Raw genomic sequence first — 16919 nt, 5'->3', positions numbered from 1 at the left:
TCAAACCTGCCCCAAAAACAGAACTAAAAAAAGGCCACAGGGAACTTTGGAAGAACAGATGCCTTTTGTCATAAAAATAAATAAAATATTTTGGTTAGATTCCTCATGTAAGCAATTGTCTTGTTGTCTAAAGTTTGACACTTTCCCCATCCTTCCACTTAGGGTAAAGTACTGTGCTTGCGTCCTAAAAAATGAATGTTTGGAAAAAAATTATGCAGTGCCTTTTTGCAAAAAAAGTCTATCTACAGTAAAACAAACATATTGTTTTTCCGTTTTTTTTCTGGATTCAGAGTTTGTGAGTGGGGTAGGTGGGCCTAGTGCTGCTGGTGGGTACCAAGGGGGTGGGGCACCAAGAGCGGCTGTTGGGGAGGGGTCCTGTTCAAAATCCCATTGTGCATGGCGGAGGAGGGGCTCAGTCTTAGGTAATGCATTGCACTCAGGTGGGACATGAAGGAGGGGAGGAGGGCCAAATGGCTCTCCATGGTGGAACCGGGCACGCTCAATCTCATCACGCAAGTGCAAGCGCTCCCGCTTCCTCTCATCAGCTTCCCACAGTCGCTTCTGCTCATGGCGTGCCTCCAAGAGGTGCTCATGGTTAAAGTCATGGGGTTCCCGATCTCGGTAGACCCGCTCGTGGTCGTAAAAACCAGCCTCTATGGCCGGGAACCTGTGCATGGCGTCTGCAGCACGGAGCTGAAAGTCCATCCGGTTCTGAAGGTCCAGATTCCGGTAAGCATCTCGCAGGTGATCCCTCATGGGGTCCCACGTGAAGCCCGGATGTGGCAGTCAGTCCCGTGCCTGCAAGGGGTTCATGCTGAAGAGAGGGTTCATCATCCTGGAGCGGTCTAGGGCATTCTTAGCATTCATCTGGTGGATTTTGCTCATTGACAAGGGCATGGCAGCCGCCATGGACTGAAGCAACTGCAGTCCATCCATCAAGGAAGGCGGTGGATGCTCCGCTGTTCTGGGATGATGGGAAGGTTCTGACCACAAGAACATCAGACTCCTCCTTGCGTTCCTCCTTCACCTTGACATCATTTTTGATCTTCAGGAGCTCGTTGGGAAGATCGGGCTTTCTCTCTAAGTGTTTGTTCATTAAGTTGCTGAGCTTAACTGGGGAGCGACTCTCCTTAATTTTCTGTTCTGTTGGGGTGGGTGCCCGTAACCGCTCAAGGTGGTCCCTCTCCGGCTCCTGCGGGTTGGTGAAGCTCTTAAGGGTCGGCCCTTCGTTGTGAGTAAACAGGCTGTTGTGAGCTGCCATGTGGCTGGTGGGAAGGAAGCCACTTTGGTGCGACGAGGGTCCGTAGGGGTATGCAGTGGGATGAGAAGAACCAGTGCTGGAGAACAAGGGCCTGGCCAGGTCGTGTATATAGGTGAACCCAAGGAAGACTCCGGGGGCGGGCGGCCTGCTGAACAGGTCCAGTTTACCACAGATGTCAAGCTTATGGGGGTCCATCTGCATTTGCTTCCTTTTCTGCTGGTGGTAGTAAATCTGCCAGGCTATTTGGACGTGCACCGCACACCACTTCCCCGGTTTTCTAACAGATGACCGGTATGTATCAGTTACCCCGGGTGTCTTCTGCAGGAGGCTGTAGTGAATGGCGCCCACCCGTCCTGCCACATCGATGGTGTTTGAGGTCTTGGGTTGAAAGGCTCCCCTGAAGTGCTGCGAAGGGGCCTGAATGGGGTAGCATAAGGGGCATCGTTGGAGGGTACGACGGGAAAAAGTTGGAATGACGGTAGAAAGAGCTGTCCAACTTGGGGGTGTACTTGTCGAACTGGCACTCCCTATTTTGGCAGGTCATGCTGCTGTGGTTCTCTACGTGAGGACTTATGGGCGGAGGTAAGAGCGATGCTTGAGACAAAGTGCCAATAAGGATCCCAGAATGAGGCTGGCAATACATGATTGGTTGGTTGAATGATATCAACAGACTGGTATCTGAGTAACCAGGGCCGGCTGGATGACTTGGAATCACATGGCTGTTGGTGGGCAACGCTGGTGGGGGTGATAACGAGGGAGGGGTGGCAAACATAGCCGGATGGTGCTGGTTCTGCGTCTTGAGGACAAAGTGCAAGGTAGCCAGGTTCGGGATAGAGAGGGGTAAGGCTGGGCCAGAGAGTTGGTGCTGGGAGATCTGGGGCAAGGAGGTCAAGTGCTTGGGCAGGCCGATGCTGGTGGCGCTGCTGGCGCTGTTGCTGCGACTGATGTTCTGGAGTCCGTTATGTGGAAGCTGTTGGGGAGGTTGGTCGCTGAGGTGAGGTGGGATGGGATGTGGGTGGGCAGCTGAAGTCTGAGTTCTGGAAGCAGCAGTTGAGTCTGTGTTTGTGACTGGGGTCGGGATTGGTGCCGGGACTGAGGGCAAGAGTGAGGCCGGGAAAGTGGCCGGGGCTAAGGCTGCGGGGTTAATCGGGGCGGGGGAGATGGGGAGGGAGCGGACGACTCCCTCACCAGCGGGCTAGCACTGGAGGTGGGGGCTGAGCAAGCAGAGTCACAATGGCGGTCGTGATGGGCTGGGGGCTGTGCGTCGGCACCCCAAAGCACACCTCCCTGCTGAGTTCCTGGTTGCGCTCTAGGCCCGACACCTTCGGGGAGAACGCAGCCTTCACTTCTGCCTTTTCATTGATGAGCACCGCGTTTGCTGGTGCTGGAGACGAGAGCTTCTCGGAAGCGACATCGAAGCCCTTCAAAAGTTCTGCACTTAGTCCAAGAGACCCCTGTTAGTAACTAAGAAATCAACAGTAGAGGGGGCGCGAAATCCAAGAAAACGACTAAAAGCTCAAAAATATGCAAATAAAACCAACAAAAACACAAACTGGTGATGATAATCCACCGAGGAGGAACTGCAGAAAATGAATCAAGCTATCAACCACGAATCCCAGTGCGGTGTTAATCCAGAGGGGTGGGGATCCCCAAGGGAGGAAGGGGTGCTGACCCCCCCAGGGGCGGAACAAAAAAAGGAAGGGGGGTGTTGCAAGGGTGAAGGGTTTCCCCTTTCATCCGTTTCCAGGCTGGGCTGCAGAAAGCTGCTTCCCTTCCCTGTCGCTTTCCCTGCAGGAACCTTTTCATACATTTTTAATTCTTCTTCTTTGCAGCAGATCCTTCGACAATCTCTGTTTTTTATCCACCAGGGGCCTCACAGTTTCCCTTCTGTACTCCGGTTCAAGGAGCGGGGGTCTTCTTTGTCTACCTCTCCATCACGCTGTGTTTTTCGCAGCTCCTGCTCAGCGACTGCTCAAAACAATCCGTCCAGAACTTCACGAGCAGGGACGAAAAAATAGACGGGAATAGGAGGTTCCAAGGTGCCCGAAGAGATCAGTGATCACAGGTACAGGCTGCGCTGTGGGGTGTGCCGGGAGCGCAAGCTCAGGCGAGGGGTCCATGGCAGGGCGCAGGCGGCGGGCTCCCATGCCCCGGTGCACAGAGAGGCGTTCTGGGGCTCGGCTGCAGCTGGACTGACGGGAGTCGCAGGAGGTGCCTCCCGCATATTATTAACATAGCCCCGTGGAGGTGGCGGTCCCCGGTGGCCCCCACGGGCTCCCGCAGTTATAAACTATAAATTGGGCAAAGCCCCCGGGACCTGGCCCACCCGGGGGCCTCATTTAAATGAAGCGTCGGAGCCCGTGCTTCATTTTTTAAAAATAATTTCGGCGGGATTCGCGACCCCAGTTTCGAATTCCGCTGACATTATTTAAAAAAATGCTTTTTTTGCCCCTGGGGGTCCTTGTGTGTTTCTACCCTGCCCCCTTTTCTTCTTTTTTAATGTTTTGTCTACTGTTTTCTTGTGCCTCGGTTCCACTGAGTCACAAGATGGCTGCCAACACTTCCTGGTTTGAAGTGTTGTCAGCCAATTAGAATGAAGCTCCTGGTCGGGAGGGTTCGCAAACCCACCGCGGCCATAGATATCAACACCTTTCTTTTTTAAATTTATAAGTAACTACTGAACGGATTTCCACCATTTCAAAAAAAGGCCGCTTTCTGAACCAAGCACTACCTTTTTGCCAAATTTGGGGTAATTCCGTTCCGCAGTTCGGGCTATAGCTTTGGCTAAAGTTTCCTATGGAAATTAGATATCCAAACTTTTATTTTTGGAATCTTTCAGCAACTACTGAACGGATTTACACCATTTAACAAAAAGGACTCTTTCTGAACCAAGAGCTACCTTTTTGCCAAATTTGGTGTAATTCCGTTCAGCAGTTCAGGCTGTAGCTTTGGCTAAAGTTTCCAATGGAAAATAACATGGGGAAAAGGCGTTTTGGGACCCCCCTTTTTTCCTCGGCCCCCACTTGGCGATCACCCTGAAACTTTCAAGACAGGAGCTGACCGGAGCTGATCCCTAGTTTTGAACATTTCTCGAAGCTTCGTCAACCAGTTATTGGGAAAACAAAAAACTCTTTTCCTATGGAAACTAGGTCCTAACTATATATATATATATATATATATATCTATTCGCTGGAGTCGCGAATCCCACCGAAATTATAAAAAAAAAGCACGGGAGCCCAATTTATAATTGCGGGAGCTCGCAGCTCCGGGGACCGCCACCTCCCCGGGGCTATGTTAATAACATGCGGGAGACGCCTCCTGCGCCTCCCGTCAGTGCAGCCGCAGCCGAGCCCCAGGACGCCTCTCTGTGCACCAGGGCATGGGAGTCCGCCTTCTGCGCCCCGCCGTGGACCCCTCGCCCGACCTTGCACTCCCGGCCCACCCTACAGCGCAGCATGCGCCTGTGATCGCTGATCTCTTCGGGCACCAGGGAACCTGCTATTCCCATCTATTTTTCGTCTCTGCTCGTGAAGCTCTGGGTGGATTGTCTGTAACAGTCGCCGAGCAGGAGCTGCGAGAAATGCAGGGTGAAGGAGAGGTTGACAAAGATGACCCCCCCCCCCCTCCTCAAACCGGAGTACAGAACGGAAACTTTGGGGTCCCTGGTGGATAAAAAAACCTCGATTGTCGAAGGATCTGCGGCAAAGAAGAAGAATTAAAAATATATGAAAAGGTTCCTGCAGGGAAAGCGACGGGGAAGGGAAGCAGCTTTGTGCAGCCAAGCCTGGAATTGGATGAAAGGGGAGACCCTTCACCCTTGCAACACCCCTCTTCCTTCCTTTGTTCCTCCCCTGGGGGGTCAGCACCCCTTCCTCCCTCGGGGATCCCCACCCCTCTGGATTAACACCGCACTGGGATTCGTGGTTGATCGCTTGATTCCTTTTCTGCAGTTCCTCCTCAGTGGATTATCGTCTCCACTTTGTGTTTTTGTTGTTTCTTTTGCACATTTGTGGGCTTTTGGTAGTTTCCTTGGATTTCGTGCCCCCTCTGTTGCATCCAGCTAGACCACAGGCGTCACCGGTCAGGTGACCCTGGTAATAAAAGGGGTCGGACGCACGTGCCCGGGGCCCAGTTACTGCACCATACCAGCCTGTGTCTGTGTCAGTCCTTTGCCCAGCATGAGGGCCTAGCGCCCAACGTAACATTGGCGACGAGCGGGCTAATCCTGCGTGTGCAGCCGCCTGTTGGAAGGTGGTGAAGGGAGAGCTGGCTGTGCGTGCAGCAGCCCAGCTGAAGTGGAAAAGGGGAGAGAGCTGCCGTGTGAGAAAGGTACCCCCCCCCCCTGCGAGGAGGCGCGCCACCCGCCTACCGGCCCGCGGGGCATGTAGAGAGCCCCGGACCTACATGATGAAAGCAAGGTGACCGGGAGCCCACCCCACACCTCATGTGCCCGCCGCACTCAGCCCCCTGTGTGGAAGAGCCCTGGGGGAGTTAGAGGGCCAAGCGGAGCCCACCCCGCGCTGCAGGATCGGTGGTGTGCCCTCCGGCGCAAAGTAAGCCTGTGAGAGTCGAGGCACAAAGCAAGCGAGGCCGGACTGAGCCGATGCCAGCCGCCGCCGTAGTACTGCCGCCAGGGACGGAATGCCGGATCAGACATCGGGTGAAGATGAGCCAGGGCTGCGGGACATCAGGGCGAGAAGACAGCCTGGTGCGGGAGGACGGAGAGTGGAGTAGCTGACCACTCCCCCGTCCCCGCAGGGAGAAATAGACTGAGACTAATGCCCCCAAAGAAGTAAGGAGCCCCGGGTACAGCGCTAACCTCCCCCACCCCACGCAGCGTGAGGAGTGAGCCAGCGGCGGTGGGGTGGAGGAGAAGGAAGAGACAGATCACGGGCCCGCGGATGATCGGAGCGGCCAGCAGAAACTGAAGCCAGCCCCCACCAGCACCGTGGAGGCATAGAGACTGCGTGAGCAAAAGAGCAGTAAGGCCCACAGCGTGCAAGCTGTTGAGGCCGATCGGAGCACTGAGGGTGTGAACCGCAGCCCATGCGGATATTGATCAAAAGGGCAGAAGCGCGACAGGGCTGCAGGGCCCATTAACAAGCGTGCAGCCAAGGGACACGAGCGTGAAAGAAAGCGGCAGGAGCAGCCGCGGGCGCAAAGGACACAGCGTGAGGCCGGCAGCGTGGGTAACGCTGCTCTGGCCGATAGAAGAGCGGTCCTGCCTGTCACGGAGCAGCAAACAGCACCGATCGTATGGGCACAGACAATACTTCCACAAACTGCATAAGGAGTGAAGAAAGAGTGTATAGCGCCTACCTGGCTGAGAGTGCCTGTGCCCTGGGGGGGAGTCCCAAGAAGGTGCAACAGCCGGGTGAAGACGTCCCACGGAGCGAAGACAGCGCGAGGCCTTGAGACTTTTTCAAAACAGCCGAATCACGCTGGAAAGGAGGACACACTGCCATCTAGTGGCCATTCTGCAGTACTGCAACAGTAGCTCTCATTCAGAAGAAAAGACTGCTGCAACCTATGAGCAGTGCGAAGTAAGAGGTTTTCTCCAGGTGGTTCGTTTTAGGAAACTGCCCGGACACGCAGGGACTGCAAGGAGAAAGGCAACTCCACGGGTAGATGGCGTAAGGAAGCACAGCACAGCGCAAGAGCGCAGCAGTGCAGGGAAAAGCTGCAACACAGTAAAGCAGAGTGGGGTGATGCACGACAGCCCACACCGGAGTGGCAAATGCCGACAAGTGCGCACACAAGGAATCCTCAAGGAAAGAACATGCTGCCAAGGTTGCGTGGAGTGCGGTGGCGCCTACTGGCCAGGGGTAGTCGCTGCAGGAGGGAAGACACCAGAGGGCACCAGCCGTGGGTGGCAAGGTTGGAAGGGACTCGTCCAGACAGCAAGTCTCAAGAGGATCAGAAGGAAGTGCGCCGCAAGTGCGTCCACGGAAGTAACCAAAGGGCGCAGTCAGAAGCGCACTGAAGCACTGACACTGCGAGAGAAGAAAAGAAAGGGTCGCACGACCACCAGAAGCCGACCAGCAAGATGGTCGCAACAAGGAAGAAGCCGACCGGTCGATGGTCGCAAGGAGGAAGAAGCCGACCGGCCGATGGTCGCAATGAACAAAGAAGCTCACCCGCCAGACGGTCACAAGGAAGAAGCACGGCTGTGGGGAGATCCCCTACACCTCCACCGCCCCAGTGAAGCCCGGCAGTGGGCCGAAGGAAACACAGTGTCCTCCCTCGCACTGCTCGACGTCACAGCGCACAGCTAGCAAGGAGCCTTTCACACAGAGTGAACAGTCCGGACAAGCACACTGGAAACCCAGAAGGAGCAGCCGCCGAGACGGCGCAAGCACGAAACTTCTTGAGGGAAGAGAAGAGGGATCCTGCAAAATCCCTGAGGAGGGGTCGGTGCCTTGGGAAGTCCCCATGAGGTACACGCAAGTCCTACCAACAGGACAGGCCTGCAATAGGCCGCAACAGAAAAGGAAGATCGTCACAAGAGAGACGCGACCGGTGCAATGTCCATGTGGAGCAACATGTGACAGGTGGCAGGACGCCACATCCAAAGAAGAGCCTGGTCAGAAGAAGGAGAAGAGCACGGCACAATGCCATTCCGCAAAGGAGGAAAGAACAGTGGCATGACGCCGCAGGGCAGACGACCAACACAGGGGTGCGCGATGGAACAGAGAAGAGCGACAGGACCAAGGACTCGCATCAGCACGCAGAAAGGTGTTCATCCACACAAGCCAGCCACCGGGGTGCAGAAAAGTCACTGGAGACAGCTCCGCGGGAGGACCTACCGTAAGCCGCTAGCAAGCGCAATCTGCGTCCTGGCCCCACGCTTCACAGTTCGACCGTCCTCTCACCTGTCACCGACTGCTTGGTATCGATAGCACCACACCTCGCCATGCACCTGCCTGAAGTCAACGGAGAGGTGCCACAAAGTCCATCAAGTCCTTCTCACTCCCTAAGGTCACCCCGACGGAAAATCACAGCCTGTCTGCCCACTGAAGAAAACTAGCATCCTGTTACCACCTCCCAGGTGCATCATCAACAAGGAGCATCGCACCACCCGTGTGAATCCACACACGCCCCGAACACCCAGAGCGCAACGAGGCAAATCACCCAGGACCAGTCTGTGCACCCCAGTCAACCTACAGCCTGCCGAAGTCGAGCACACCCGGCCATTGGAAGAACCGCCCTTGTGGACTACACAAGACCTGGTCGTGGCCCTGTTGGGAGTTCTGCAGCGACCCCTAAGTGTGGCCTACGCAACGGCCCGCACAGCCCACGCGGTCACGTGGCACTCCAGGGGACAAGGGCCTCAACGGAGCTCCCGCGCGAAGGGAGTCCGAGTAGGAGAGATGTGTCGGTCGCAGCTCCACGTCAGGTGAAGGAAACACGAAGGTCACGGCTGAAGACTGGTCACCCGCAAGATCACCAGAGGAAGGTGCAGAACCCTAGTCCAGACTGCGAGGATGCCCAGACAACGACACCACCCTCGGAGGCTACATGAGCGACTTGGCTGTAAGTCCGCTGGCAGTTCCTCAGCGACGCCTTCGCGCGGCTCCCACGAAGCCCCGCACGGTCCACACGGTCCCATGACAGCCAGTGAGCAAAACCACCCAAAAGGCTCCAGTGGCAGAGGAGTCCAGGCGAGGGAGGCAAGTCGAGCGTCGATCAGCAGTCAGGAGTAAGGAGGTCACCGAGCACGTAATCCCCACAGGAAGGCCTCACCCACAGAGATCGTCTCTGACACCAAAGTGGATCTCACCACAGCTCCAGATGCATCAACACTGAACTTGTAGGTATAGACTTCGACACCGCGAGGCCAGGCCGGTCTAAAGAACACCACCAAAGCGACTGAAGGCATCCCGACCGGGCGGTCTGAGGCTCCAGCGCTGACTGGCTGACGGCCCGTATAGACTCACTTGGTGTTTGTGTGTTACTTCTGTGTTTTTATTACAGGTTGGACTTTTGTTTGGTTTTTCATTAAAGTTTGGGAGGGATGTTGCATCCAGCTAGATGCATTCTAGTGTTTCACCGCTGATGTAAGACACTGTACACCCACCCACCACAGGCGTCACCGGTCAGGTGACCCTGGTAATAAAAGGGGCCGGACGCACGTGCCCGGGGCCCAGTTACTGCACCATACCAGCCTGTGTCTGTGGCAGTCCTTTGCCCAGCATGAGGGCCTAGCGCCCAACGTAACACCCTCTACCGTCGATTTCTTACTTACGAACGGGGGGCTTTTGGACTAAGTGCTGAACTTGAGAAGGGCTCCGATGTCGCTTCCGAGAAGCTCTCGTCTCCAGCACCAGCAAACAGGATGCTCATCAATGAAAAGCCAGAAGCGAAGGCTGCGCTCTTCCCGAAGATGTCGGGCCTAGAGCATAGCCAGGAGCCCAGCACAGAGGTGTGCTTTGTGCTGCCGGTGCACAGCCCCCAGCCCGTCGGGACTGACATTGTGGCTTCCACTTCCTCAGCCCCCACCTCCAGTGCTAGCCTGCTGGTGAGGGAGTCGTCCACCCCTGCCCCGGCTCCCCCGCCCGAATAACCCCGCAGCCTCAGCCCCGGCCACTTTCCCGGCCTCAGTCTCGCCCTCAGTCCCGGACCCAATCCGACCCCAGTCACAATCACAGACTCAACTGCTGCTTCCAGAACTCAGACTTCAGCTGCCCACCCACATCCCACCTCAGCTACCAACCTCACCATCACCAACAGCTTCCACATAACGGACTCCAGAACATCAGTCGCAGCAGCAGCGCCAGCAGCGCTGCCAGCATTGGCCTGTCCAAGCAGTTGACCCCCTCGCCCCAGATCTCCCAGCACCCCTCCTCTGGCCCAGCCTTACCCCCTCTCCATCTCGAACCTGGCTACCTCACACTTTGCCCTCAGGATGCAGAACCAGCATCATTCGGTTATGTTTGCCACCCCTCCCTCATTACCACCCTTACCAGCGTTGCCCACCAACAGCCTTGTGATTCCAAGTCACCCAGCTGGTCCTGGTTACTCAGATACCAGTCTGTTGATATCATTCAACCAACCAATCATGTATTGCCAGCCTCATTCTGGGATCCTTATTGGCACTTTGTCTCAAGCATCGCTCTAACCTCCACCCATGAGTCCTCACGTAGAGAACCACAACAGCATGACCTGTCGAAACAGGGAGTGCCAGTTCGACAAGTTCACCCCCAAGTTGGTCAGCTCTTTCTACCGACATTCCAACTTTTTCCCGTCGTACCCTCCAACAATAACCCCCCCCCCCATGCTGCTCCATTCTGGCGCCTTTGGGTCACTTCAGGGAGCCTTTCAACCCAAGACCTCAAACCCCATCGACGTGGCAGGACGGGCGGGCGTCGTTCACCACAGCCTCCTGCAGAAGACACCCGGGGTAATGGATCCATACCGGTCATCTGTTAGAAAATCAGGGAAGTGGTGTGCGGTGCACGTCCAAATAGCCTGGCAGATTTACCACCGCCAGCAGAAACTGAAGAAAATCAGATGGACCCCCATTAGCTGGTCATCTGTGGTAAACTGGACCTGTTCAGCTGGGCGCCCGGCTCCGAAGTCTTCCCGGGGTTCACCTATACACACAACCTGGCCCGGCCCTTGTTCTCCAGCACTGGGTCTTCTCATCCCACCGCATCCCCCTCCGAAACCTCATCGCACCAAAGTGGCTTCCTTCCCACCAGCCACCTGGCAGCTCACAACAGCCTGTTTACTCACAAGGAAGGGCTGACCCTTCAGAATTTCACCAACCCGCAGAAGCCCTGGAACCGGCTCCACCAAACCCCGTCTTCTTTCCCTACAACGCCACAGTGGCACAAGCCAACTGAGTCTGAACGCTGCTCGTCCGCGACCAATCACGACAGAGATCGGGACAGAGAGCCAGAGAAACGGGATCTCTTCATGAGTAAAGATGAATGTGACAAAGATAGGGATCTGATGGATAGAAGTCGTCATCATTCAAACCGGTCTTCACCTGCGTCTGCTCCTGTGAGTCATCTAATCAGCAACCTTATCTGGAGCAATTGCCAAAAATCCAACGATTCCCTGCGGCTAAGCAGTATGGTGGAGCGGAAGAGACTCAAGGAGCCGGGGAGGGACCACCTTGAGCAGTTACAGGCACCCACCCCAACAGAACAGAAAATTAAGGAGAGTTGCTCCCCAGTCAAGGAGCCACAAATTCTTGAGAAGAGACTAGTGGAGGACAACACCAAGCCCGTCATTCAGTCTGTCTCTCCCTACAGCAAGATTGTCCTCAGCGAGAGCCTTAAGCTTAGCAACTTAATGAACAAAGACTTAGAGAGAAAGCCCGATCTTCCCAACGAGCTCCTGAAGGTCAAAAACGATGTCAAGGTGAAGGAGGAGTCTGATGTTCTTGTGGTCGGAGCCTTCCCATCATCCCAGAACAGCGGAGCATCCGCCGCCTTCCTCCATGCATGGACTGCAGTTGCTTCAGTCCATGGCGGCTGTCATGCCCTTGGCAATGAGCAACGTCCACCAGATGAATGCTATGAATGCCCTAGACTGCTCCAGGATGATGAACCCTCTCTTCAGCATGAACCCCTTGCAGGCACAGGACCGACTGCCACATCCGGGCTTCATGTGGGATCAGCTGCGAGATGCTTACCGGAATCTGGACCTTCAGCGCTGGATGGACTTTCAGCTCCGTGCTGCTGACGCCATGCACGGGTTTCTGGCCACAGCGGCTGGATTTTAAGACCACGAGCAGGAGTACCGAGACCGGAAGCACCATGACTCTAACCATGAGTACCTCTTGGAAGCACGCCGCGAGAAGGAGCGACTGCGGCAAGCTGATGAGAGGGAGTGGGAGCGCTTGCACTTGTGTGATGAGATTGAGCATGCCCGGTCACGAATTATGCCAAAGGCAGTGCAATGATTGCACCGAAGGCATGTCAATCCCTCTTTGTTGCCACCCTGTCTCCTTTTATCCACGCACAGCAGGATTGGATCTCTTACAGGCGGCAGAAGACAGTGTCTCCTAATTAGCCGCTACACACTCATGTAATTACCCAGGCACTAACACATGCACTGCTGCAATCCCTTGAGGACTACCTATGCAGTCCAGTAATCTCCCTGGTACTAACTATGAAGTCCTCCAATCACCCAGCCAATCCTATGTGCTTATGCAATCACTGCGCCAAAACCCAAGTACTTATAAATTCACCATGCACTCTCCTCGCAGTACTCTAATCATCCAGTCACTACCCATGTAGTCATGCAATGATCCAGACACTAACACATGCACTGCTACAATCCCGGTGTACTACCCATGCAGTCCTCTAACCACCTCCACACTTCTCATTCGCTCTTTTAATTCCCCTGGTAGTACCCATGCAGTTCAGCAATCACCCTGTCACTCCCCGTGCACTCCTCCAGTCACCCAGCCACTACCATGTACTATTTTGTTACCATTCGCCTATGGCAAAGGCAGTCGCGTGTTTATTTTTACATCGGCCTTCACTTAAAGTGAAAGCACGATGCAATTATAAACAAGCGGCTGCCTTTGCCAAAGCCGAGAGCTTGTTCAGAGAAGGTGCGGTGCTGTAATAGAGGCTGGAAGGGCAGCAGGAGTTTAATGAATTAATCGATGATTGTGGAAACACATGTACGTTTCCACAATCATCGACTAATTCATTAAACAAGGCACTTAAAATTCCATCGCATCCTTGTGCCACACTGTGCATTGAAACAACTTCATGAGTCCTGGCAAGACCATGCTTTGTTGACGTGCGGTTAGAGGCGGGCGTTCAATTAAGGTTTCACAACGTAGCACAATATTGCTTCTAGGCGCTACATTGTGCAGCACAACATTGCATCTGATGAGATGTTACTGGCATGGAGGAGTGGAAGGCAGCAAAGCTGACCCAGGGCTGGCCTGCTGCCCTCCTCCCCCACACTCATGGATGGTATTCCCCCCTCCCCCATGGAGGCGGTGGGGGCTGGACATTGCCTCAACCGGGGATGGACATCCATCTCAGTCCAGCCAGTGTGTCTGTGGAATGGAGGGGGGGCGCCTTCAGCTGGACAAGTCATTAAAGCTCCATCAGCACTGACTGACACTGACTGACACTGACTGACTGACAATGACTGACTGACACTGATTCACATCACCCTCAATGCTCACCCCAACACAGAGGTGCCAGCCATTCCATTTCTCAGAGGTGCAGGGCGCTCATGGTACACAGGGGGAGTGCAACATATGTACACAATCGTTCGAGGTACTCGAGAAAATGGAAGTAGAGGTGGGCTTTACAGGGCGATCATTTTACACAACGAAGAGGACACACATGAACCCAGAGGTACAAGCCCTGTTCAAAGTACACGGAGGTGCAGGTTGTTCCCAAAAAATACACAGATATTCACTGTACTTTAAGATGCAGTCACTCACTGCACGCAGACATAGGTGCAGAAATAAGAGCCACGGGCACACACGCAATACAGACCCTTGGTGTGCATACAAACAAATGCAGGCACATACTGGGTGCATTCACTCACTGTGAACAGAGGTACTCAAATCAAACTTGTACAAAGCGGCTCTTACAGTGCACATAGATACGGACTCTCGGAGCGTGTGCACTCAGAGCCTCCCCCTGTACACAGGGGTACAGAATTCTGCTGTACACTGACGAACCCTGTATACACAGTCAAAGCACTGCCAGTTCACAGGAGATGCAAGCACACGCCGTATGCAAAAATTCTCTCCTGGCCTTCTCTTACCCCCGGTTCCTTCCGCTACCGCCTGAGGCTGTGCACATCCTTTTTGCCTGCTGAAAGGCAATATTTCTCTCCATGTGTTCCCATACCTGGCGTGTCACGCAGTTTGGTGCTTATTTTCCCTCCATGTTAAAGAATAGTAGATGTTTCAGCACAACGGTAAATGTGCTGCATAGCTAAATACATATAAGGTCCCAAAGGCGAGACCAATTGCATTGCAAATGCTTGTTTTAGGTCTGTTTTTGGAGCAGGTGTGAGGTACTTTCATACAGAACTTGTCACTGTGTAAAAGGGTGCTGCCATAATTCACATGGTGATCCAAGGCCATGCCCCCTTTTTACACCACTCTGCAATGCAGCTCTGTGGCACTTACTGGAGGTAGCTGGTGAGCTAGTTGGCCCCCAGGGACCCTCAGGATTTAAGGGTACTTAATCCCCCAACTTAAAACGCACCACAGGGCGCGTTTCACACTTGTCACATCAGGCCACGCCCTCTCCCTGCACCACTGTGCAAATGCGCCCCCTGGTGTGTTGTGAATTGGGGAATTATATCCCCTTGAATTCTGAGGGTCCCTGGGGGCCAACTAGCCCCAGTAATGCCAGGAAGCTGCGCTGCAGAGAGGTGGTCCAAGGCCATGCCCCCTTTTTACACCACTCAAATTCACCATGCACTCTTGTCGCAGTACTCTAATCATTCAGTCACTACCCATGTAGTCATGCAATGATCCAGGCACTAACACATTCACTGCTACAATCCCTGTGTACTACCCATGCAGTCCTCTAACCACCTACACACTTGTCATTCACTCCTTCAATTCCCCTGGTAGTACCCATGCAGTCCAGCAATCACCCTGTCACTTCCTGTGCACTTCTCCAGTCACCCAGCCACTACCACTACCCAGCCACTACCACTACCACAGCCAGTGGAGTGGTGTGGCTCACTGGTTAGAGGCAGCAGACCCGGAAGCAGAGGATGGCCCGGGACCAGGGTTCAATTCCCGACGCGGCAGGGTTGTGGACCAGGGCCAGCGGACTCGATAATTCTCGCCTTGGTGCCTACTCTAACCAGGGATCATACTCGGCAACTCTGGGCATTAGCTTACCTCATCTCCACAACGGCCCCCCACATTCGCTGGGGATGCCTGGTTTCACCTTGGAGATACCCAAGAGGGACCATCTCACAGGGATAGCCAGGACGGGTTCCCCAGCGGTCTACAGCGCCACGACGCCTCAGGGCAGCAGTGCGCTTTACAAGACATTTACATTTACATGTACTAATCCAAACACTCCGCCAATACCCAAGCACTTATAAATTCAACCAGGCACTCTCCTTGCAGTATTCTAATCTTTCAGTTAGTAGCTATGTACTCCTGCAATGATCCAGGCACTAACTGATCGCAGTTACAATCCTTATGCACTACCCATACAGTCCTGTAACCACTTACTCACTTCTGATTTGCTCCTTTAATTCCCTAGGTAGTAGCTATGCAGTCCCACAATCACACTGTCTCTCCCTGTGCACTCCTCCAGTCACCCAGCCACTACCATGTACTAATCCAAACACTCCGCCAATACCCAAGCACTTATAAAATCACCATGCACTCTTCTTGCAGTACTCTAATCATCCAGTCACTACTCATGTACTCATGCAATGACCCAGGCATAACTCATGACAAATACAGAGGAGGTCATGCTAATCACAGCGGTATGCAACGCATAGTGTTCCCTAGTGTATGTAGGTGTTTTCACTCTAGTCTAAGTCTCTTTTAGCATAGCACTGGCTCTAGGCCTGGTTAGTCAGAGTCAGTTACAACCAGTACCCGTCAGCAAAACGTGGGGGGCAGTCCAGGACTTTCTGCTCCTCTGTTGGTTCTTTCTACACATCTCTTCTTCTTCCTGCACGTTTCTTTTTTGCAGGCATAGTTAGAAATTAGCGTTTAAAAAACCTTAAAAAGTCACTGAAGAAACCATAGGTTTCAGGAACGTTATAGTTAGAAATTAACATTTAAAATACCTTAGAAATTCACTGAAAAAAACATAGGTTTCAGGGACGTTATAGTTAGAAATTAGCATTTAAAAAACCTATGAAATTCACTAAAAAAAACATAGGTTTCAGGGACATTATAGTTAGAAATTAGCATTTAAAAAACCTTAGAAATTCACTGAAAAAACCACAGGTTTCAGAGATGTTATAATTGGACATTTTGCTCGTACAAAACCAGGGAAATTCAAACAATATAGTTAGTTCAGCTAACTATAACTCGCGCCCCCGCAATGCACTGCTGATCATGTCACATATTACATCATTCATGACATGGTCAGTGACATGACTGATGACATCTCAAATGACATCACTGATGACATTATCCAGTGACTGTGTGTTTCTATAAAGTTTAAATATGTTTTATATGTGCCAAGGTGTGATGAAGAATGAGTGGGTGTATAAGTGTATGGATGGAGGATTTAGGAGGTGCGTGACTGACTGTATAAGTCAGTGATTAAATGTGTCTTCCTGAATGCATGGGTTAGTGACTAAACTGTGTGAATGTCTGTATCATTCTTTCTGTTGTTGTGTAAGCTGCAGCATGGGTTGGTCAGTAGCTACATGTGTGTCTATATGGGTTATTGATTGGTTGCCAGAGTATTTGTATGGGTGGGTGGTGTGTGTGTGTGTGTGTGTGTGTGTGTGTGTGTGTGTGAGGTGTGTGCCTCTGTGCATACATGTGTGAGTGGTTGATTCACTGGGTGTATGGGTTAAAGAGTGCATGTGGAAACAGCTGTATGGGTGGGTGAGTGTGTATATGGGTGTGTTGGTGAGTGAATGGATGTCTCAGTGGTACATATGTAAAAGGCAGTGTATGTGAGAGTTGGAGTATATAAATGACTATACGTGAGAGTCAGTGATTGTG

At 53.3% G+C, this 16919-nt stretch overlaps 2 pseudogenes; one reads left to right on the top strand and one right to left on the bottom strand.

Annotated features, from left to right (window-relative positions):
* Positions 1 to 210: 210 nt before the first annotated feature.
* Positions 211 to 8176, bottom strand: LOC146859002 (autism susceptibility gene 2 protein homolog; annotated as a pseudogene).
* Positions 8177 to 8779: 603 nt separating this feature from the next.
* LOC146859001 (autism susceptibility gene 2 protein homolog) lies at positions 8780 to 12173 on the top strand (annotated as a pseudogene).
* Positions 12174 to 16919: the final 4746 nt, after the last annotated feature.

The sequence above is a fragment of the Triturus cristatus genome, chromosome 3_2, assembly GCF_964204655.1.
Source record: "Triturus cristatus chromosome 3_2, aTriCri1.1, whole genome shotgun sequence".
NCBI classification, from domain to species: Eukaryota; Metazoa; Chordata; class Amphibia; order Caudata; family Salamandridae; genus Triturus; species Triturus cristatus.
This window is presented reverse-complemented; position numbering and strand designations above follow the sequence as displayed.